The 25,924-nt window shown below is 38.6% G+C and overlaps 1 protein-coding gene across 3 annotated transcripts in view; it reads left to right on the forward strand.

Moving 5' to 3' along the window:
- Window positions 1-25,924, forward strand: part of LOC135214897 (ras-related protein Rap-2b-like) — a 198,702-nt gene that overhangs the window by 158,341 nt on the left and 14,437 nt on the right. The window contains exon 4 of one of the 3 annotated variants that reach the window (XM_064249360.1): window positions 10,342-10,374. The exons of the other annotated variants lie outside the window; for them this stretch is intronic. The gene's annotated coding sequence lies outside the window, so the exon portion shown is untranslated. The remainder of the gene's footprint in view (window positions 1-10,341; window positions 10,375-25,924) is intronic. 3 annotated transcript variants of the gene reach the window in all.

Consider the following 25,924-nt stretch of genomic DNA (forward strand, 5'->3'; position numbering starts at 1 on the left):
ATTGAGATTGGGTCCATTTCCGGCTACCTGCGCTAAGCTCTCGAATTCATTACCGATTTCGCTATATCGTTATGGGAGGCTATCTGTCGCGGACTGGCTTTTAATAACTGCCAGCAGATCTCTTGATGTCTGGCCATTAGGGCAGGAACTTGGACGCTGGAAATGCAGGGCCGAAACTCTTGCTCCGGGCTGTCTTGCTTACCTTTTTCTTTTTGTTGGTTATATATATATATATCTATATTAATAAATATAAATATATATATATTATATATTATTTATTATTAATATAGATACTATACTATTATATATATATATTAAAATATAATATATATATATAAGTTATATATATTTTTTTTACAGTGTTGAAGTTGATAGTCTCTTTAATACTGAGGTGTGATGGTTCGAGATTGTTTTTTTCACGTTTTTTTCCTCATATTTTGAATCTAGATTTTATTTGTGCAATATTGATATATATATATAGTACTTCAAATTCCATGTGTTTTTAATATATTTTACTGGGCTTTCTTACTGTGACCTCCGTTTCTCCTTGCGAATTATGGTTGGAAGTTGCATTGAAGTGAAAATTATGCTTTTGTTAAATATTACCAAGGGAAATATCGAGTGTTTAGTTTTCTGTGGATAACAGGGATACTCTAAATTTCACCAAAGGAATATTGGGAATATATTAATGAAAGAATTGCAGGTCTCCCAGTATTATAATCATGAAGCAGACAGTTGGAGTTTTGATAGTGAGAAAAATAATTCTCCAGTACTTTTGAATATTTAAGTCTGAAGTTTTGATAATTGAAATTATAGATAAATAATTTATACACTGAATCCAGTAGTAGTATTATTGTGAGGACATTAACTTTAGTACTATTATTTAGAGATTTAGCGGTGTACTTTTGTGATTGGGGTTTGAAAGTCAGTTCAATCAGAGAGAGAGAGAGAGAGAGAGAGAGAGAGATTAGGAGAGAGAGAGAGAGAGATGAGATTATTTGGCCGAATCAGCTCCAACAATAAGTTGTCTTTAATTTCCAAGAAGGGATGAATCCAGCCTCCTCCCTCCTCCTCCTCCCCCCCCTCCCTTCCCCCCTCCTTCCCCCCCTTTTATATGGCTGGTTTGATCGGAGAGAGAGAGAGAGAGATGGAAGAGAGAGAGACTACGTTTTAATTAATAGGGCATTAATCAAATAGGTCAGTTTCAAAGGCGCTTTTGAAGTTTTTTCTAAAGAGTTGTCAAATGCATCCAGGCGCTAGTTCAGTTTGTTGGCGATTCACAGAGTTAGACGGTTAAAATATATTCGTGGATGTATATAAAATGAAATATATATATATATATATAATATATATATATATATATATATATATATATATATATATATATATATATATATATTATATATAATATATATATATATATATATATTTGTGTGTGGTGTGTGGGTGTGGTGTGTGTGTGTGTGTATAATGTAAAGACTTTGCTCCATAATCATCCCAATAATTGATTCTTGGAATGGTATATTAGGCAAGTTTTTTTTTATTAATTATTATTCCAAAGGGTTTATTTTTATTTTTATTTATTTATTTTTTTCCTTTTTGGGCGACAGTCGATTCTCGGAATATTACTCAGAGAAGTTAATGCATTTTTATTTATTTGTACGAATGATTTAGTCTTGCGTCAATGATTTCGTGAATGTTACATCAGTTAAATGTTTGCTTTTGTTCAGTGTTCAGTGTTTTATCGGTTCTGAGAATGTTGCGTTGCAAACTTTAATTATTTTGATCAATGTTTCTAGTGTCTACAAAAACGTATATGATACTCTAACAATCGATTTTGACAAATTTTACACCAGAAAGGTTTTAAAATTTCACATCAGATAGGTATTCACGTTATCATTTTTTATATATAAATTCAGAGAAACTTGTGATAATTAGTTCTCTAAATGTTACGTCGGGTTGTTTCATTTGACATCCTGTTAAGTGGGAACAGTTTCAGATTTTCAATTCTCGAAATGTATTTATGGACAGAATTGGTTTGACTTTCTGTTACGTGGGAACAATTTCAGATTTGTACACAAGAATTGAAACTGGCAAAGCGGATTTTTTTTTCAAATGCAGTATCGAATAATACTTGTTATATATTTTGAAAATATAACTTTGAAGTGATTGTTTAATTTTGATGTGAAGTAGTTTGTTCTGCGTTTTGATTAGGGTTTGTCTTATGGAGTTACAGTGATTATTGCGAATTAATAAGTTTTGACAGAAAGCATCCGCGTAAAAACTTGTTACAGTATCGCTTTCAAGGGACGTAACCTTACCTTTTCGTACCTGCGCTGAAGAGAAAGGTATCCTCTAGACGTGGTCGGTGAATTAGCAGTACTTTTACCGACTTTCCCCCTTAATCTGTAGAGCACTGGAGCTACCAATTGTCTGGCAAGGCAGAATTTTCATTTTCACTTAACGGCAATCTGTGTCGTGGATGCTGGCTAGTTGAGTTCTGAGTACTTTTGTGTAGAAAGTGCTCTCATTATGAGTGATGGCGTTCATGATAGCTGGCGAGCATTAGGACGGTTGAAAACCGTCTTGATAACAGCTACCCGGCCGTCGATGTAGTAGGTGCTACTTTAGTAGGCGGTCTACCTGCGTGTTTCTACACCGTTTCGCCGTGTTTAGTACTAGCCCGTCGGGGGTCAAATGTTCCTAAATGCATTTTACCACATTTGATCCCCGAGGCTGGCATAAGGCCTGCTTAATCTCAAACAACCACCCTTGAAGGTGCTACTTTAGGGACATTCGACCCCCGACGGGCTATAGTAGATTCACATCAACCGTACGTTTGATGGCTAGGCCCGTATCTTACGACGCTCCTGATTAGCTGTTGATAAGCCAATCACAGGACTGGAAAACTCTGGTCTCTCGCAGAAGAGTTCAACATGGGTTAGGTAGTATCAAGATGGAATAACATAAGGTGAGATCGTCGGTCGCTCGGTTCCGCACTGTGACGTCAACAGGTGCGCGTCGACTGGGCAGTGCACTTAATGATTACGTATGTTTTGACAGTAATTTGTTGCTATGCTGGTGTTCACAATTTCCATACAGGAAAATACTTTCTCTCTCTCTCTCTCTCTCTCTCTCTCTCTCTCTCTCTCTCTCTCTCTCTCTCTCTCTCTCTATTACTTAAAACACAGTTATATCAAGATAGTTTAAGACCTTACCATACAGAATATAATCTTGTTGGAATACAAATAACGAAAGTAACGAGGGGGAATGAATATAAAAAAAAAAAACTTTCCAGACTTTTATTGAACTAGCGTATTGTTCTTTTATTTACCAAAAAGTACTGAAAGAATTTTTTTCATTTTCTTTACACCTTTTTTAAGAAATTCTGACTCCCTTCAGCATTTAATATCCTTCATCCATAAAATGTATTTTTTGTTTGGCACCTAATAAAGAACTTCATTACTTCCTTCTGGAGCATTAATGTTTAATTCCCTGAAAATATTAACTCAATTTCGTAATCCCCTCAACGCCTGGTTTCAACTGTTCCCATGAAAAGATTTAAAGAGTTATTCCCATTTCCTTTCAATTACTGACAAATTGAGGACTGGGCCTAAACAGCACTTTCCTCCTCACTTGGAGATCCAGTCGTTGTTTAGGCCTTCAATTTTTCTGGGAATCCTAGGGGAGGATATTTATTTCTGTACTTATGAGCTATATCACCCAGATAATTTAAGGCTTCAATTTCTATACCATATTCAGACTCTACTCCAAGATATACAAAATCCTCTTCCTCCAGCTCATTAGGTAGACCTTCCTGAGGAATTCTCATCAAGAGATGAGCAGAGATACATAATTCAGAGTAAGTCAACATGACTGGAGTCACTTTCTTCAGAGGTTTTGGAAACCCAAGACTACCTGGTTCCATAACACTAGTATTGCTCATTACATGGGCATGTTATCATCATTGGGAGCAACATATGACCGTGATTGCTTAAAATAAAATGTGTTTCTTACAGTAACAAAGAAATTCCTCAGTCTACACTTGATTCAGTCTATACTCTTGACCCCACGATATCCTTGTTGGGGTTCTTAAGAAATAAAAAGGTTCTAAGGCCTAATTATTGTTCTGCACAGGAAGACGTACTCAGAAGTACGTCATACGCATAGGTCTAACCACCTGTTCGATAAACTTTACATACATAAAATGAAAAGTATCAAAGAAAAAAAATTGGATAGCCTTAATCATATCATTTCTTCATCATTGCATATGCTAGCTAATCTAATTGTACTCATTTCAAGAATTTAGTCCAGGCTACTTATCAACAAAAGATATATCACTAAAAATTGCACTAATGAGATGTAAACAAATTGTTAAACCATACCTGACTTTACGTCTTAACAGGTAAATTTAAAGAGAGAACTGCGGTTTTCTTAAATCTGTGATAATTTCTCTGTAAAGTTGTGGTAGCAGTTCATATTGAAGATTTCTTTCGTAATCTTCTGTCCGGAAATGGACAGAACAAATCCTGGCATCCTTAAAATTAATATTTATCACTTCTTTTACATGCATTAATTCATACTTTGGACTCCTGGTCTTTAGGGAACCTGTGAAAACAAACTCCCATACTGTCTGGAACTATTAGTGCACCCAAATATGGAATACACACCAATAATCGTGAACTGCAACAATGCAACTGTCGGAGTGACAAGTGCATCGCCCAGTCGATGTGGTCCAGTGACGTCACTGAGAGAGGGAAATTAGCGATCGGATCCATCGGTGAACACACCTTATGTTATTCCATCTTGGGTAGTATAATCCTGCCCATGTGAACTCTCTCTCTCGAGAGAGAGTGAGAGTTCCAGCCCTGTCATTTCCAGCCCTGTCATTGGCTTATCAACAGCCAATCAGGAGCGTCGTAAGGGACTGGCCTAGACAAATGCACGATTGATGTGAATCTACTACAGTACTAAACACGGCGAAACAGTGGAGAAACACGCAGGTAGACTGCCTACTAAAGTATTTTCTTACCTCTCTCAAGAATCGAAGAAAATAGGAAACCTGTGAGGCAGACAAATTTTAGGAGAATCGTTCTTGTGGCTTTTCATTGCAAAAAAAAAAAAATAATAATAATAATTACAATTAAACGGTTGGAAATTAAAGCAATCCATTCAGTAGTTTCTGTTGGATCTCGATGCAGTGCGAAAGTTGTTTGGGTAATGGGCTGAGTGACAGAAGTGGCTGTCTTTTTAATTGCTCCTCCCCCACTCTGGGTCCCATTGAGATTCGAATTTCAAAGCTCCCCGTCCCAGATATTGTCAGACTTACTGGGGGCCAAATTCTTTGGAAACGTATAGGGCGATAGGAGGAGGAATAGCATTGCAGCTCGTCACTAGTTAGAGGAACTTTAATGCTGAATTGTGCTAATAAAAGCAACTTGACTGAAGATGAACTTAGTAAAAGGTTCGAAAGCTTTTAATATCCATTAAAGACCATATACTCACATGCTATATTATTTTGGACCTGTAACCACGATACTAATGATAAAAATCTACTAACCGTTAATTTATTTATTTTATTTTTCTCTGTAAGTTTTGTCATTTCCCCTTTAAAGGTCATATTATTATATTCAAAAGCTCCCTCGATGCTGCCTCCCACCAGCCTTCGCGCTGTTTGTCAGTGCAAAGTTTATTTGCCTCATTTATTCAGTGTTCGTCCTATAGGTCTCTCTCTCTCTCTCTCTCTCTCTCTCTCTCTCTCTCTCTCTCTCTCTCTCTCTCTCTCTCTCTCTCTATCATCTTGCTGTTTTGAGGGTAATGTTTATTGAAATTTATGTACATTTTATGATTCAATTAATTGGCGTTCAAGCGGTTCTCATTTTTTTCCGTCTTATTCAGTACACACACATACACACACACACACACACACACACATATATGTATATATATATATATAATATATATATATATATATATATATATATATATATATATATATATATATATATATGTGTGTGTGTGTGTGTGTGTTGGACAGACTAGACTAGTTGTTTTTGCGCTGTCAGCCTTCTCTAATGTGCCAAATCCAGTGCAGTGTGTAAATTATGCACGTGTTTGCACCTTCTTGCTTTGCAGTTGGGCATGTTTCTCTCTCTCTCTCTCTCTCTCTCTCTCTCTCTCTCTCTCTCTCTCTCTCTCTCTGAGATCATAATGGTGGATCTCTTTTGCATTAGATTTGGCGTTCCCTATATTTTCTCAAGATCTTTGTCTAGTCTGTTTGAAGGTTAATAATTATGGAAAGTTCGGTTTGAAGCTGAGCTAAGACCGATGGAAACGTTTTGTATGAAGAAACTAAAACCGAACTCACAGATAACTCTGCCTTCAACTGGAAAGTATTTTAATTTAGATTCACTTGCATGATCGTTTGTTGATTGGTTTCATTTGATATTCATTTTATGCTTGTGGGGTTAATTGTGAATAATACTGCACCTGTTTGTTGGAAACTGCTGCAGATTTTAAATTGGGTTTACGAAGGTGTTTTGAGGGATTTAATGAGTTGAAGTTTTTAATATTTTCGCTGATTCATTATGACACATGCTAACTCGCATGCTATGAATGGCCGAATCGTACTGTTTACGTTGTAAACATTGACGAGGCTTCCCGTGTTTACCAGCTACACTAATTCGGTTGTATACCACATCCATAAATAGGATTCATCAGCGTCACCCACGGATGTGTTATTTTATTTACATGACGGTGTCCTAGGTAAATACTACAGCGGTTTAGGCGTAGCTCCCCAAATGTGTAGTGTCACATTTTTTCACCAAGTGTTTTGAAAAGAGGTGTTCAGGAGGGATTAGGAGGGAGGGTAGGGAAGAGAATCTAGTATATACTGAGTTTAGCCTACGGTTTAGATGCCAGGTAGTTAAATGCCATTATATCGAAGAGACCTTCGCTTTCACCACCCGTAAACCCCCGCCTCTGAAGGAGTGCGCAACGCCGAGGCTCTCTCTCTCTCTCTCTCTCTCTCTCTCTCTCTCTCTCTCTCTCTCTCTCTCTCTCTCTCTCTCTCTCTCAAAAATACCGTAAATTTTTTTTTCGATATTGTACCTCTCACTTCCTGGTTCTGACTTATAGATTTCTCTCTCTCTCTCTCTCTCTCTCTCTCTCTCTCTCTCTCTCTCTCTCTCTCTCCAAGTTTTCACTTCCATATTTAATTTTTTTTACCCCCACTCTGTCTCTCTCTCTCTCTCTCATAGGGAACAGACATGCACGTGCGTGCCTTGCATGCACACACACACACACGCCCCCCCCCCCCCCCCATTTCTTTGGCGCAGTCACGGCTGTGTGTGTGTTAACGAGCTTGGAGATGTACCAGCAAATGGGGGTTGGGGCCGGGGGGGGGGGGGGGGGGGCCTTCAGCACACCTCTGCAATGGAGGCACGAAGGTCGCTATTTAAGCACCTTAACCTTGGCATGCCGACTTTAACGCCTGTTTCCCGGGATCGCTGTTTGCCCGAGTCTCTCTCTCTCTCTCTCTCTCTCTCTCTATCTCTCTCTCTCTCTCTCTCACATAGGTTTTCACTTCCATATATTTTATTTACCGCGTGTTCTCTCTCTCTCTCTCTCTCTCTCTCTCTCTCTCTCTCTCACTTTGGTGGCTGCTAAACTGTCTGTTGCAGTTGTTGTGATAATAGAATACGATCTCATATATGTTATTTTGTAACTGATATACCGATGATTCAATGCTGTAATTTTTTTTTTTCTGTTGATTTCTGATGTACTGTATGTAACTGCTAATATGTAACTTTGTTTGACGTCTTTGAGCGTAATAAATTTAATAAATAAATCTCTCTCTCTCTCATACATTATATTTTTTTCACTCCCGTTTTTCATTTTATTTATCGATCGATCTCTCTAAAGTTTCTAAGGTTTAAACTAACTTATTTCATGCTATTTCTCTCTCTCTCTCTCTCTCTCTCTCTCTCTCTCTCTCTCTCTCTCTCTCCTTCACGTTTGTTTGGCCCCGTAGCCGGTGTGCTAATGCAAGTACATTGTTGAATCATAGACGGCGCTGGGAATTTAAAGTAGGCGTGGCATTAGAACCGACAATATTGCCCGAGAACATCTGCTTCTGAATTAACGAGCAACTGACGACGAACTTTTCAAAAAACTCTCTCTCTCTCTCTCTCTCTCTCTCTCCCCCCCGAAGTTGTCGTCATTAGTCTGCTGTAAGGGTTGCACGTTACCGAGATTTACGACTGGGGCGTGCACTTCATGCCCCGCGAAAAAGATAGCAGTCGCTGAATTCGCGGTCTTTGGTGCTAGGGGTCGTCTTGGGATAATCAGGGGTCGGCGGTAACACTTGAGGGACTGTGCGGTACCAGGAGTCGACGGTGAACGGAGGTATACTACTTTCTTAGTGAGTGTGTGTGTGTTACAAGGAGTTACAAGGATTAGAATGTCTCAAAGACTTTTAATCCATCCAAGGAGACATCGTGTGCCCACTTATCTCTAGGAGACGAGAGAGACCTTACTTACCTTACATCAAACCTTACATCTTGTTCGGGTTGCCCCAGGTCCCTCAGTGTGAGGCACCTCTAATGTCTACCAGAGAGTTGCTAGTACATCTTCCGGTATATTTTGCATCTTCCAATCTTGGATGGTCTGGGATGCAGTTTAGATATTTGTCGAGCTTATTCTTAAACACATCTAACGCTCACTCCTGATATATTCCTCAGATGAGCTGGCAACGCATTGAATAGACGCTGCATTATCGATGCTGGTGCGTAGTGGATTAATGTCCTGTGTGCTTTTCCTATTTTTCCTGGTATAGTTTTGGGCACTATTAATCTACCTCTTGCTTGCTCTTTCTGATATTTTTAGTTCCATGATATTTTTCTGCTATTCCTTCTATCTGTTTCCATGCCTGAATTATCATGTAGCGTTCTCTTCTCCTTTCTAGACTATATAATTTTAAGAATTGTAGTCTTTCCCAGTAGTCTAGGTCCTTAACTTCTTCTATTCTAGCTGTAAAGGACCTTTGTACACTCTCTATTTGTGCAATATCCTTTTGATAGTGTGGGTACCATATCATATTGCAATATTCAAGTGGACTACGAACATATGTTTATAAAGCATAATCATGTGTTCAGCTTTTCTTGTTTTTGAAGTGCCGTAACAACATTCCCATTTTTGCTTTACATTTTGCCAACAGAGTTGCTATTTGATCATTGCATAACATGTTCCTATTCATCATCATACACAACAAGGTCTTTAACTGCTTCCTTATTTGTGATGGTCTCATTATTAGGTCCCTTATATGCATATAGCTTTCTTTCTCTGTCTCCATAATTTATTGATTCAAATTTATCAGAGTTAAATACCATCCTATTTACCTCTGCCCAATCATATACTTTGTTAAGGTCTCTTTGTAGAGCGTTCCTATCTTCATCACAAGTAATTTCTCTACTTATTCTTGTGTCATCTGCGAAACTACTCACTACCGAATCCTTAACATTATTGTCTATGTCTTCAATCATAATAACAAACAGTATTGCAGCTAACACCGTACCTTGCGGCACACCGGATATTACCTTGGCTTCATCCGATTTCTCGTCGTTTGCATAACTATCTGTTTTCTGTTGTGTAAAAAATTCTTTTAACCATCTTCCTACTTTATCCACGATATTGTCTTTTCTAATTTCTTCGCCAATTATATTATGGTCTACTTTATCAAAAGCTTTTGCAAAGTCTAAATAAACATCTGTTTCATTTCCGCTTTTCAATATTTTTGATATGTTTTCACGGTGGACTAACAGTTGGGTTTGTGTACTTTTTTGTCGGGTACGAAACCATGTGTCCCTTTATTAAACAAATTATTTTTTATTAAATGTTTCATAATATTTTTCTTCATTATTACCCTTTCATACACTTTCATAATATGTGATGTTAGACTCACAGGCCTATAATTACTTGCCTCTAGTCTTGATCCACTTTTGAAAGAGAGAGAGAGAGAGAGAGAGAGAGAGAGAGAGAGAGAGAGAGAGAAGAAATAATTTACACTAGAATACGAAGCTGAAAAGGCAGGAGAGAGAGAGAGAGAGAGAGAGAGAGAGAGAGAGAGAGAGAGAGAGAGAGAGAGAGAGAGAGCCGTGCTGCTGCCACAAGGCCAGCTCCTTCCGAAACAACAATGGGTCGTCTTAGTAAAAATTAAAAGTAGAGTGAGGTTGTGCATGGGTGTGTTATTTGTCCATGTATTATGTTTTCACTGGAGTATCATCCTATGTCATAATAGGATTCCAGTTTCTTGGGAATGATTCCTTGCATTTTTTTTTCTAGGGCACTCGTTTGAAAACAGACACAGAGAATTGAGTAAGTGTTAATGTCTAGTTTTTTCATTAGCTTTCTAATGCTGAATAATAATAATAATAATAATAATAATAATAATTTAAGCAAAATAAAGAAGCTCTTGCTTGGGGAGACAAAGTAATTTTCTCCAATGTGACCAAACTGGGTTAGTTTTACCCGAAAAATATGTTGACCGGAAGTGGTAATAAGCCTTATTTGATAAAACGAGACTGGATGGAGACTTCGAAATACTTTTAGGATCTATAAAAGTCATCAGCTTCAATTTTCCCCAATTCATAAACCGGTAGAAGTTTCAAGTGAGGTTGTAAGCAGTGTCGGGAAGTTACTAGAATATAGCGACGCGACGCCAGATAATCAGTCCACTATGACTCATGAAATTTGTTTGTGTGGGATTTCGTAGATTGTGTTTCGGTCATGATTTTAATTATTTACTTTTATATAATGAACATCCATCAATCCATATTTATTCTAAGCGTTTTTCCTAATCCTTGTAACAGGGTGTCTCAATCTTTGCCAACATTTTGTTTCCCTTTCCCCTTAAGGCGCTCGGCGCTCGTGACTCGGATGGGTCGCGGTGACGCCGACAGAGCAGATGAGTAGCACGCAAAAACGCTTGAAGAATTCCTCATAGCTTCTTCTCTCTCGTCAAGAAATGGGTGTGAGGCAGCCGTGCCACTGCATAATTATTTCGGTCCGTACTTGTATCTTTCTGGTTTTTACCGCAGTCATTTTATTTCGTTTTCGGTGGATAGCTTATTTTCTCTCTCTCTCTCTCTCTCTCTCTCTCTCTCTCTCTCTCGCAACTCTCCTCCACTTCTCGCTCCTCTTCTCCTCATCACCCCTCTCCCCCTTCGTCTCCTCTCTCTCTCCCCTCCCTCCTCTTCAAGACGGCATTTCTCCTTCCGCATTTTTTGGTTGCCCTTAAGGAAGGAAGGGAAAGACGTCTTTTTGCTGTACCTCTTGTATTTGTATGTAGGCAACCGTGTCTGCTCTCTGAAGGGAAAAAAGGTCTAAGCTTATAGTTCTTCGGGTCGGTCGCTAGTAATATCTACCCTCTCCTCTCCTCTCTTCTCCTCTCCAGCGCTCTCCTCTCTCTCTCCTCCACACACACACAACACAGACACACACTATAAGGCTCCAACTTTAATATTTGGAATATTCCTTCACCCTCGGTTGCGCCATTGTTTTGCCCTTTGAATTTTGCCAAGGTAAGGCTTTATGCTTGCTTCTGTGGTGCTTGCCTTATTAATGCGTTCGAGTACGAGCCTCACTGACAGACGGTATGGCCGAGGTCAGGGAAGGAGAGACGTGGTCGGTTTTTTTTATATTATTAAACCAATTAATAACCCCCCCACCCCCCCCCCCGCCCCCCCCCCGCTCCCCCCGCCCCCGCCCCCCCTTCCCAGGGTGTCAGGAAACGTAAATAGAGCAAACCAAGGCAAGGCTTTGAGGAGGAGTATGTCGAGATATGTAAAGAACCATTCTCTAATCTCTCTGTACAGTGTTGGAGTAAGAGTTGGTTGCATTTTGCTTTTATCAGTAAATTGTTTACTGACTGTGTATTTTGGTATTCTAGTGATTTTTCCATGAGACTCATATCACGAAGTTTGTACATTTTGTACTTGTATTCTGAAGTTTCACTTATATTCTGAAGTTTCAGAACGTGAACTTCATCTTTTTTTGTGTACGTCAAAAATATCATATATATATATATGTGTGTGTGTGTGTGTGTGTGTGTGTGTGTATGTGTATGTATGTGTGTGTGTATATATATACATATACACATATACATATATATATATAACACCAATATTTATATTTTGTTAATTACGCTTCCGTATTTAGCTGCAATTTTTTTTTGTTTACTTTTAGAGTGGGGGAGGTTTCAGGTTTGCTCATTATAATATCTTTCTCTCTCTCTCTCTCTCTCTCTCTTCTCTCTCTCTCTCTCTCTCTCTCTCTCTCTCTCTCTCTCTCTCTCTCGTCAGTTTTGATTAGTTGATTCTCTTATGTTCATGAAATTCTGTTGAGTATGATTTTTTCCTTTTTTTTTTTTTTTTTTTTTTTTTTTTTTTTTTTTTTTTTTTTTTTTTTTTTTTTTTTTTTTTTTTTTTTTTTGTTTTTTTTTTTTTTTTTTTTTTTTTTTTTTTTTTTTTTTGTGACTTCGAGTCAAGAGTTCTGTTCATTTTCCTGACCTTAAAGTGTCTTGTTCTGGATCTTTCCTGTTCTTAATGTGCGGTTATTGTCTCAGTATGTCAAGACCAAGAACAGAAATCACTCCTGCCTCCCCCTCTTTACATTCCGCCACCCCGCCCCCCCCCACCCCCACCCCCCGTGGGGATTCTCCTTCGAGGAAGGAGGATATAGATTAGTTGGAAGAGAACCTAATTGAGGTGAATTGGAGGTCCTTGGATGGGAACAAGTAGGGGGAGCAGGGCAAGGGGGGGGGGGGCCGCTTGACAAGATAAATGGGGAACCAATCAGGCATTCATTCTCTCTCTCTCTCTCTCTCTCTCTCTCCTCTCTCTCTCTCTCTCTCTCTCTCAGACAGCATGTCTTTCATGTTCAATTCCATCTTTAATGATTTCCTTTGTCCACACGCTCCCTGCGATCCAATTATTAAAAAGTTAATTCTTGATGAGACCAAAGGATTCGGGAACCCCTTGGATCTCTGAACCTAAAGGTGCATCTTGGATGCTGATTGGAATCTCTCTCTCTCTCTCTCTCTCTCTCTCTCTCTCTCTCACACACAGAGATTTCATTTCTTCACATTTTCTATGTCATATTTGCTTTCATCGCCATTCATAATTGTTCGCTACAGTGACAGTTATATTTCTCGTATTTTAGCTCCTTTTTTGTATTTAAATTCATCCTTTATACTTTATTACTACAACTATTCTTTTATATATAAAATGTTTTTGCATAATGAATGGTCATTTAATTCAGTGTTGAATTATTTTAATTTGGGATATGCTTACAATAAATAAACTAGAATTAAATATAGCAGGTCACCGATCTCCATACCGTAATACGTGAGACTCGAATTGACGAGTTGACTTAATATATATATATATATATATATATAATATATATATATATATATATATATATATATATATATATATATATATATAATATATATATCATTACTGGGTTTGATCTGTAACGAAATGCAATATTTATGTTATCCAAAATTGGAATGCCCTTGTGGCCTTGTCATGCCATATGGCAGACTCTTATATTGTCAAATTTTGATTATGAAAATAAGAAATATAGCAGACTCCTATTTTGTTTAATTTTTATTATGGCAATGCGTTATATGTACCTTGACGCAAGCTGGAAATACTGTATATTTCCACGTTATGCATGACAGATGACATTCGTGTAGAGGTATACGTATTTTCCATGTTTTCTGACGTAATATTTCTATAGAGATCTGTTACAAAAAAGAAAAAAGAAAAAAATCTGCTTCACGGATGAACTGCAAGCACTAGAATTATGTGGATGAACGTATGGTTCAGAGGCTGGCATTTAATTAGGCAATTATTCAATTTGACTAGTTTATAAAGTGCTCTTAGTGGCTTGGTGGAGAGGCCGTTTCCTTTTCGCTTTGCGTAATTATTTGAGAAAAGGAATTGGGTGGGGGAGGTCTTTATCTTTTTTCCTCTGTGAACACTTAGACACGTGTGGTGTATGTAGAGGGGATTTGCACTCTCTCTCTCTCTCTCTCTCTCTCTCTCTCTCTCTCTCTCTCTCTTCCTCTTATTCTTCTTCATTCACCCCTCCCCCCCCCCCCCACCCCCCGTTGCGAAGTTAGAAACACAAGATGCACAAGATAATGTTTCACATTTGGCGAAGTTTGCTTCAACGTTCATTTCGGTAATCTTTGTTAGGTCGGTCAATAGCTAACGTAGAAGAGAGAGAGAGAGAGAGAGAGAGAGAGAGAGAGAGAGAGAGAGAGAGAGAGAGAGAGTGTAAAGATTTGTCCCCGTCATCCTTTTCAATCTGTTCTTTCCCTTTCATGTGTTCCTTTGTATGTGCGACTCTGTCCTTGAAATTGATTTGTTCCGGAGGTAGATTTTGTGGATGCTGGCGTGGGCGAACAAGGCTACTTTTACAAAAGCCTGAATAGCCCATCTCTTTGGGAGGCATCTGTGAGCTCTCTCTCTCTCTCTCTCGGTTTGTTTTTGTTGTCGTTTTTTTTCTTATCCCCGAATTATTTTTTTATATCCTCAGTTGTGACGACGAGGAAGCCGTCGGCCATGTCTGTTAGGGAGGCCATTGTTCTGTCGCATTTGTACATGATAATTCCGCTACAGTTCATCATTTTTTGTTCATGGGATATTGACGGCGTCCTCCCCTGTATTGTGTGTGTGTTATTACTCACTCCGTTGGTGGCTCCTGCCTCGATGTGACCTACAGATGTGGGAGTAACAACAGGGGCAGCATACATGAGAATGCTGGCTCTGTCCTTTGTAAAGTCTGAAATCGCGACTTTGATTTGTTGTTTGTTGATTATGGGATCTGTCGTAGATGGGGTTTCCTCCCATCTTCAACTGGTTTTGGAATATGTGATTACTTGATAATAATTATCATCTTTGCAAATTCACGGGCGCATGTGTGCGTGATAATGACCTTACAGATTAGAAGGATAACCATGGTTGTAGTGTATGAGACCTCACAGATTAATAAAAGGATAACCAAAGGTTATAGCGTTTGTTCCTATTTGTTCATTTTTGCAGAGCCCCAAAGTGGCTGGAAACGAAACGCTGGACTGGTCTTTCGGGGCTCCAAAATAAAGAATGTATTTGTGAAGTATCGTTTGGGCACCTTGCCCCTGTGGACATTGTTATTATTATTATTATTATATTATTATTATTCGTAGATGAAACCTGTTCATATGAAACAAGACCACCCATTGACTTGAAATTCAAGCTCCCAAAGAATATGGTGTTCACGAGGAGGAAGTAAGAGAGAGTAAACGGAAATGCAAACTTAATGTGATTCCGCTCTGTCTCGAAAACACTTTGCACCAACTTATGCTTTTCACATTTTCCATATTTTTCGCCCTGGTCCGGAATACATAAGGGCATGTGATTGCCATTGCCATTTCCATCGGCCTCGGAAATCAGGAGAAAAATGACCCACGTATTGACCTATTTATTGATCTAATAACTGATAACTAACTACCGTGCGTGAACATTGATATCTGAGAATGGTTTGTGACCGCGTTTCTCGATAATACATGTCGTTAAACGTTTAACTTGGCTGCAGCGCAGATTTATGAATACATGCATAGCTGATTGGTCCGCATGCATTGTTGATTCGTGACCATATGCGGCATCGATTCATACCGATAGGATTCAGTTGACTGCATTTGTAACAGCCCGATGAAAAGCAGTGTAATTGTAGGTGTAATTAATTACACCTTGCGAGGGTGCGTCTAAAATATTTAATACGTGTGTCCACTTAGTGTACAATGACGTTGCTTTTACGTCTTTTTAAGGTGGCCTAACTACATTAATAGAAGAGTTTGATTGTTTAAAACATTTATAATAGTTTTGATTTAATAAGAAAAGTGTCATGGCCGGAGTATTGCTGGGATTCCTGGAATTTCACAGATGCTAAATATAGCGTTTGATTCCCGACGATTTGGTGAAATGGTGTTGTCATATTTCGTTCTTATTTCGTCGAAATAACAAAACACACACACACACACTATATATATATTACATACTATATATACATACATACATACATACATACATAAAAACTACATACTACATACATACATACTATATATATATATATATATCTATATATATATATATAATATATATATATATATATATATAAATATAAACAGCGAAATTACCACAGTAAAATAATAGGCAGAAATCCAAGCGCTTTCGTCTTTGCCAAGACATTGTCAATGTCTTAGTAAAGACGAAAGCGATTGGATTTCTGCCTATCATTTTCCTGTGGTATTTGCTTATTTAATGTATTTAATGAAGTCACGTGTATCTACTGTCATTATTTAAACATATATACATATATAAAACATAAAAAGTTAACATTATTTGTACGAAAATACCACTAAAGAGTTATTTAAAAGATCCTCGCGGTGGTTGTCAGTGGTGTTTTCTTTTTAATATCATAGTTTTGAAATAAGAAAGCAAGGAAGAATTATCAGAAGTAATACGAACACAAACTTAAGTATATTTTCGTACTGATAGATTGCAGCTTGTCCTGGCTCCTATGAACCCATCAATTAAACGACGATTCTCAAAGCGTGAGGTCGAATTGAAAGAGTTCTCAGTTGTCATGGTTATGACAGACATTTGGATCATGATTGACAGAAAGGACCTTCAGCGGCCGTCAAGATTTTTTTTTATTTTTTTTTTTTTTTTTTTTTATTTCATTTTTTTTGTTTTTTTTTTTTTTTTTTTTTACAGTCTGAACACGACCTCTGTGGCAGTGACTTGAGAGAGTGGAGTTTTGTTATATATATATATAATATATATATATATATATATATATATATATATATATATATGCATCTTGTTTTGTACAGATCATGGCACCTGATACTCTCCGCCCGCTTTAAACCGTTTGCTATATATTATTGTGTCATTTCCCCTTTTATCTTATTTCTTTGTCGTTATTAATTTTTTTTTTAATCAACCGTTGGAAGTGGAAAGCAAATCGTTATGTTTATGGCTTCGGGCAAAGGCTGTTTACAGAGAACCGTAGTTTAAGAAATGGGTTATTTATATAACATCAAAAGGTGGTCGTTACGTGTGTTGTTCCGTGTTGTTTTAGTCGATGAGCCTGTGTGTATGTGTGTGTGCGCGCGCGCGCGCTCGAGAGAGAGAGAGAGAGAGAGAGAGAGAGAGAGAGAGTATGTGTACCAGAATACCTAAACCAGTTTGTGTATATCTGTATAAGAGCGAAGGACATTAAAGTACATAAACCTGCCAGTCTTGTATTATGTGGGTGATAAACCAGTCAGTGTGTATGTATGTATGTATGCATGTATGGTTAAGGTTGGTATGCATGAACCCATTCAGTGTGTGTGTGTGTGTATGTGTGTGTGATTCCCTTATAATACACGAACCAGCTAATCTTGTGTGGTCGAGTGTGTGATGTCATGCCTGTACACACATACCACCCAGTCTCTCTCTCTCTCTCTCAAAAAAAAAAAGCTCTCTCTCTCTCTCTCTCTCTCTCTCCTTTACTCGTCACTTATAATATTTAAAAAAGAAAAAAAAAGGGCGCCCTTGTCTCTCGAGTTCTGACTTGTCTTAAATGAAGTATTTGCCTCGAGGGTGTGTTGTTGTTGTTGTTGTTGTTGTATGCCTTCAGTTTTGGGGATTGAAAGTTTAGTTGCTGGTGGTGTTTTTCCCCTTTGATCTGTTGCTTATGTCATTTGGGATTGTTTACACCGGATGATTGTCGTGCATCATCTTAAGTGTCGTGATCTTTGCTCGAAGACGGTCGTCTCTTCAGGCGTCCGTGATTGTCGCTGTCGCTTGAGAGGGTTGAAATGTATCTTGTCTAATGTGTTTTTTTTTCTTGTTTTGTTTTGGTTTATCTGCTTTGTTTGTGATGAGTTGAGGATTATTGGGCCTTTTTTAGGTGCACTTCTGTAAATGCTTCACCAATTTTATTTTGAAACCCCAAAAATATCGAGGGGTATTTGGTAAGGTTGCTTTTAATTGGACCGTGTCTAAGACGTGTAGCTTGAGAGAGAGAGAGAGAGAGAGAGAGAGAGAGAGAGAGAGAGAGAGAGAGAGAGAGAGAGAGAGAATGGTTTTGCGGGGAATGAGAAAATGGCTTTGACCTACAGCTCTAAAGAAGGCCCTTATGAAATTGGCAGACACACGTACTCGGTGCTATTTAAATCCTACGGAAACCTTGATCTTCACACTAAAACCCTAGACGACGTCTCTCTCTCTCTCTCTCTCTCTCTCAAAAAAAAAAAAAAAAAAAAAAAAAAACTCTTCTCTCTCTCTCTCGTCTCTCTCTATCTCTCTCTCTCTCCGCAAAGTTAAAGAAAGCTTCCTGTGATGATTTTAGTTTGAAGGTTATATGTGACCCTCTGTTTATGAAAATTACTCGATTTGATTGGTGTGTGGGAATATATATATAGCTGGGAAAGATGAACTTCACACTAACACATGTACGTACGCTTTATACAAACACATGTACGCTTGAACTTTGAGAGAGAGAGAGAGAGAGAGAGAGAGAGAGAGAGAGAGATTATCTAGTTAAATAGGATTGAGAGAGAAAGAAATGAAGCTCATGGGCAAATGTGTAAATAGCAGTGCTCTGGGTTAAAGGAAGGTTGCTTTTGGGGGCTGTTGGTAGGGGCGTAGGCCACCTACCCCTCCCCCTCCCCCCACACGTAATTGGTGGTGTCCGTTGTGGCCAACTTCCTGATGGGTCTGTGCATTTCCTGTCTTTGTCGACAGGAGGCGGTCGAGTTGCTGGAGAAGGATGAGGCATTTTTGATGTGTGCTGTTTTTAGGGGGGAAGGGGTTGAGGGGTAAGTCCCTTGGAGAGCTGACTCGAGTGACTGACACTCCTGCTGAGTCTGACAAGCTGACACATGCTTGCTCGAACACACACAGAGACGATGACGGCTTCCAAGGCTAAGCAATGATGGGGACATGGGAGGTGGTCTAAGTTTAGCCCATACTCTGTTCATCCTCTTATTGGATTTCCGGCTCATTGTGACCTTTTGGCGCTTGGTGTAGACGGCTACGGTTTGTTGCAGATTTTGATCATATTGTCTGGGATGGGAAGGCGTCAAGTAGTTCCTTATGACTTTAGGGTTAAGTAACTCGGAGGACATGGGCGACAGTTTTGTCCAAGTCATACTTGTTTGTTTGAATTACGGAGTCGGGGCTTGGTCATTACGGTTAAGTTTGGCAATGGAGCATGACCGATTTTGAAAATTAGTGAGTGGAATATATCTTCACTCAGTTTGGTTAAAGAAAAAAATCCCATCCCGGTAGAATATAGCACTGGGTTATGTTACTCCTTTGGATTGTTGATCATTATTATTTGACAAGAATCAGTTCTGGAAAATATGAAAAATAATTTATTATAGTTGCTCGTGAGTTCAGTTGGTCCTTTTTTTTTTTTTTCCAAAGAAGAAACATATCCATCAAACCTCCACTGCACCATCTACTCAGTTTCCACACCTTATCAAATGTCAGGAGAATGCGCTTAACATTTTCACTGCCCCTTAACGTCAAGTGGCAAGGAGGAAGTCGCCATAGAAGAGGGCAACTTGATTTAACGCCAGGTAACTTAATATCGTGGCCGTGTGACGAAATCGACCAGGAAAACTTGGGGAAAGAGGCCCAGTTGTCACACAATCCCCTTGAATACAAGCCATGGGTCCTGTCTTATCTGAAGCTCCTCCCCTCGGGGGTTAAGCCCTGCTCTCGTTTCTTCTCCTTCGTATTTTATCCGGCCTAGGCTAAGTAGAGGCATTGAATTGTCAGTCATTATTTTTTTTTATTTGAATTGTTATAATTATTTTATTAATTTCATTTTTATTTAATTATATTTATTTTATTTTATTATTGCCATTTTTTTTTTATTTTTATCATTAATGTTTCATTTTTATAATTTTTTTTTATATTTTATCATTATTCTTATTTTTATTATTTTTATTTTTATTTTTTTATTTTTATTAGTTTATTGGTCTGCATCCTGCAAAAATAAAAGAATCAAAGAAGAAATCAAACATTTCGAAATTTTTTTTTGTCATGTTTGCTTTGCTGTTATATTGGTTGTATGAATTATCCCCAACGGCCATGATAATTATAACAAATACTTAGTTGAATTTAGTTGAATATTTACTCGTTAATCGATTATTTGAAATCAGCTGTACAAACGGCTGCTGTCATCGACGCAAGATGTTCGTGAGGAAAAATAACGGTTGACTTTGGTCGCTTTCAGGCGCCTCTTGTTGGATGTGACATTCGGGTGTATTTTGGGGTCCTATAATTTGACCCTCTGTGTCGGGGAGCAGCTCCTTTGGGGCTCGGGTCTTTCGGCCAAACCCCCTGGGGTTCTTCTTCCCTCAGCGTGACACGGGAGCTCGCCTGTGGGTGACTCGAGGTTTCTGTCAGTTGATCGCAGAGTAAATTTGGAGGAAGCCCTTAAGAGGGTTTGTCAGTCAGACATTTTTCTTGTCGCGTTCGTATCCCATTTCGTCTACGTTAATCCTTCTCTAGTTCACCAATGTCCTCCTCCTCCTCCTCTACCCTTATAACGCGTTTCGTCCAATCCTTACCCCCCAACGCAATCGCCGTGGCCACTTATTGAGGAAATGTGGAGAGAGAGAGAGAGAGAGAGAGAGAGAGAGAGAGAGAGAGAGAGAGAGAGAGAGAGATCCGGATGGGGGTACATTCGATACTGTAATGGAGGCATCGTGGAATGGGGTTCTCTCTCAAGAGTGTTAAAGGGTGGGAGGGTGGGCGGTCATTGCTATGGTATGCAAGCTTTCGTTTATCACGAGTATTTCATGGATGTGTGTAGTGTGTCTAGAACTTTGCCAGTCAGGAAGTAGTTGATGATATCTTTCTTATTTTGTACATATTAATGTATAATAGTAAATCGAGAAATACACTTCTTCTAATCAACATTTGACAAGTCACTGCGTGGGAGGCCTTAAAATTATTTTTTTTGTATTTTCGTGCAGTAGCTATGAATATAAATAACGCAGTAGAAATGTGTATCATTATCATACAGTATGCACTCAGGATCCGTTCACCTTCTAGTGGTAAGCGCCTTAGTGGCGTGGTCGGCATGGTGTTGGCGTGCCACCTCGTTGGCCGCGAGTTCGATTCTCGGGCATTCCACTGACGAGTCAGAGATGTGTATTTCTGGTGATAGAAGTTCACTCTCGACGCGGTTCTTAAGTCACGTAAAGCCGTTGGTCCCGTTGCTGAATAACCACTGGTTCCGTGCAACGTAAGAAACACCATACAAACAAACAAACAAACCCTCTAGTGATAAAATTCATAAAAAACTACGAATATTAACATTATATGGAGGACTATACACAAGTGATAAAAAGCATAAAAAGCTTCGAATATATTTTATGGAATATTCGTGCGTTTATAAGTGATAAATGCTCCTGGCATTATTTTTCTTGTATAACTTTTCTTATTGGCTTTTACCTGCTTCGGCTGTTTGTAATAGCATATCTCAAGTTCCAGAGAATAACGTTTTTCAGTGTTCATTGACGTCATTTAGCTACATAGCTGGACGACCTTCCTGGATAACAACTGTCAGAGGGAAGGGTCGAGATTCGTGGAAGACACAGCACTGGAAAAAAAACACGATTTTATGATACAGATTTTCTTTGCTGTGCATTAGACGAAAAAAAAAGATACATCAGTGCTTCAGTACTGTCCACTAATTATAGCTACATCGTGTCAATTATGATTTTTCTTCTTGAATACGCCCAGTGGTTAATCTATATTTGAATTTGTGATTCTCCTTGAGTATAAATGCTGTAGGCAGTGTTATCTTTTTTCAATGAAAACTATAATCACATTATACACTCTGAATAGCTCTTTGTCATATCTACAATGTTTTTTTGTTTATGGAATAACAGCATCGATGTTAAAAATGATTACGTGGATGTTGAGAGAGAGAGAGAGAGAGAGACTATACATAGCTCCTCCCAATAATCCCCAACACCTTCATATTATTTTCAGTGCCGTGTCTCCCCTCATCGTTCGGAAATGCCAGTTATCAAAATTACAATTTTACCTGCGAAGGGTCACAAACGAATCGATATCTATCTCTCTCTCTCTCTCTCTCTCTCTCTCTCTCTCTCTCTCTCTCTCTCTCTCTCACACACACGAACGTAATTGTTATACGGTTATACAGGTGGGGGGGGGGGGGGGGGTACACAGGGGGGGGGGGTTTGGGGGGGGGGGGGAGGAATAGCGTCTGATAGGAATCTGTTACAGATATGAGAAGGTTTTAACAACGTCGAATATTTCGTATCAAGTAATAACAACAATATTTGTACCAATTTGATATTAATAATTTGTGACACATGACTCGGATTTCGTTTCAATGTTAATCAGAATTTATGACAGATAATTCGAATTTGCACAACATATGAATCATGAATAGTACCAGATTATTGATCAGAATGTTGCAGATATTAATCAGGATATGGATTACAAAATATCGGTGCGTTTGTAGGGAGCAGGAGGACACAGGATACAAATCGGTACAGTTCGCCTCTGGTTGTCGAGATGATTAAATGCATCGCTTGGTATTTCCATACAGGGTCGGGTGATATGTCAAAGGGCGTTTGATTAGCGCTGGCTTCTTCGTTTTGTCAAGTCATCTTTATGCCTCTGGGAAACTGGATGTTTCCTGTGTTTGTACGTGTGTGTGTGTGTGTGTGCATGTATATATATTATGTGTGTATGTTTGTGTACGTGTATGTATGTATGCGTTCGTCGATGATTGATGTCTTTTTTCGCAAGCATGCAACTGAAATTTGTATGTATTGATGAAATTGTCGTTGGACGCTGGAATGCAAATGAGCCTCTCTCTCTCTCTCTCTCTCTCTCTCTCTCTCTCTCTCTCTCTCTCTCTCTCTCTCTCTCTCTCTCTCTGATGAAAGGTGGGGTGAGAGTATGCACCAGTATTTGTCAGTTTTGGGGGGAGACCACGAACATCATAAAAAAAAAGATGATTGGATTTTTAGCGTGACTGGAGAGCCGTTGTGTCATCGTCACTACTGTTTTTTTTTTCTGCGGTGAAAGTATAAAATATCGCCGCCGCAAACGATGATGCATCGAGAGAATATGAAGGAAATATTGATAACGAAATTGGTCTTTGCTTATACGAAATTGCTTAATCGAAGATTCAAATAATACGGCTGATCGATTCGATCCAGATTGTTTTCGGTTTGTTAGCACTCACGACGTGTGATTTTTAAGAAAATTATTCTTATAATAATATCAGAAGCATAGCATTTCCGTATATGGGATGCGTGTTGTTGTACAGTATTGCAAAGCTTTCGTACGGGGTACTTACATGATAAAATGTCTGCTCACTCCGTTCTCCTCTCGTGATTCCGTGTGGCCCTTTTCCGCTCGAAACTGAATTCATCAGAGCTGTTGCACGAATGGAAGGCATTGACTTTAGCAATGAGATTGCGAGCCATATAAATATATATATATATCTATATATATATATATTATATATATAGAGAGAGAGAGAGAGAGAAGAGAGAGAGAGAGAGAGAGAGAGAGAGAGGAGAGATTTCGCCTAATTTTGATTGCCAAAGAGTACTGGCAAGCCCTGTTGCTGGAATCTCCTTCCTTAACCAGGTAAAGGTAATCAATGCCGTGCACTGGCACGATGAACCCTGACTATGACCTCCTGTGACCTCGTCTGGGGCTCTTGGTATTCGGCCATCCGCCTCGCGTCTCTACTTACAATTGTGCCTGCATGATGTCTGTCGCCACTTTAATGATTAATTTAGGCCTTCGTCATATTTATCGCACTTTCACTTTCATTACGTTTTCTGTCTGACTTTCTCTCCGTATTGACCAATCGATTGTTCCTCTTAATTGGGCCAAAAGAAAGCACCGCCGCTCCGAAATAAACAAAAGATTCCTGGTCGAAACTCATATGACAGCTGCTGCTGACATTTGGAGCTGACTCGCCGCCGATGAATGTCGCGTCGTTACAGAGCTCGTTAATTGTTTGTTTGTTTGTTATTTGCCTTTAATAGACTGCTTGATAAAAGGCTTGCTATTATGGCCTGTTTTGCCCCTGGGTGAATGGGAGGCTTTGATCACGACAGTGTATTTTCAACTGGGCTCTAGTTTTTTTTTTTTTTTTTTTTTTTTTTTTTTCCAGATCTGAAGCTCCAATAGTTTTTCCTCTTTACAAATACATTCGAGTTAAAGATTGGTTATATATATATATATATATATATTATATATATATATATATATATATATATATATATATATATAATATATACACATACTATATACATATACATATATATACATATATACATACATATATATACATATACTACATATATATATATATATATATATATATATATATATATATATATATATATAAAGTAACTTAATCCTTAAATCGAATGGATTTTGTAGAGGAAAAAACTATTGGATCTTCAAACCTGAAAAAACTATATATATATATATATATATATATATATATATATATATATAATATATAAGTCATATCACATTTCCGTGATTCATATACATATATCGAGCTACAATGTCCTTTAATATCTAATCGCTCTACCTCGGAATTAATATATTTTCATATATGCTTAACCAGAAGGGGAATTTTTTCTCATAATAGACTTGCCTGGACCAGGGCGCGAACCTATGATCCTTACAAATCCAGGAACGTCAGTGAAGCTTTATCCTACTACACCACCGCGAGAGGTTAAAAGTTCATGTCGCCTCACCCTCATATACCTTTCGCGCGCAGGTAATTAGTTGGTTTGGAGACACCATGAACCCACCTCGACTCCGGTAGTGTTTGTAGTGCTTTTGACAGCACGTAGCCAATCTATAAGTCATATCACATTTCCGTGATTCATATACATATATCGAGCTACAATGTCCTTTAATATCTAATTCGCTCTACCTCGGAATTAATATATTTTCATATATGCTTAACCGAAGGGGAATTTTTTCTCGATAATAGACTTGCCTGGACCAGGGCGCGAACCTATGATCCTTACAAATCCAGGAACGTCAGTGAAGCTTTATCCTACTACACCACCGCGAGAGGTTAAAAGTTCATGTCGCCTTCTCACCCTCATATACCTTTCGCGCGCAGGTAATTAGTTGGTTTGGAGACACCATGAACCCACCTCGACTCCGGTAGTGTTTGTAGTGCTTTTGACAGCACGTAGCCAATCTATAAGTCATATCACATTTCCGTGATTCATATACATATATCGAGCTACAATGTCCTTTAATATCTAATTCGCTCTACTCGGAATTAATATTTATTTTCATATATGCTTAACCGAAGGGGAATTTTTTCTCGATAATAGACTTGCCTGGACCAGGGCGCGAACCTATGATCCTTACAAATCCAGGAACGTCAGTGAAGCTTTTATCCTACTACACCACCGCGAGAGGTTTAAAAGTTCATGTCGCCTCACCCTCATATACCTTTCGCGCGCAGGTAATTAGTTGGTTTGGAGACAGCATGAACCCACCTCGACTCCGGTAGTGTTTGTAGTGCTTTTGACAGCACGTAGCCAATCTATAAGTCATATCACATTTCCGTGATTCATATACATATATCGAGCTACAATGTCCTTTAATATCTAATTCGCTCTACCTCGGAATTAATATATTTTCATATATGCTTAACCGAAGGGGAATTTTTTCTCGATAATAGACTTGCCTGGACCAGGGCGCGAACCTATGATCCTTACAAATCCAGGAACGTCAGTGAAGCTTTATCCTACTACACCACCGCGAGA

Source organism: Macrobrachium nipponense, chromosome 19 (assembly GCF_015104395.2).
Source record: "Macrobrachium nipponense isolate FS-2020 chromosome 19, ASM1510439v2, whole genome shotgun sequence".
Lineage (NCBI taxonomy): Eukaryota > Metazoa > Arthropoda > Malacostraca > Decapoda > Palaemonidae > Macrobrachium > Macrobrachium nipponense.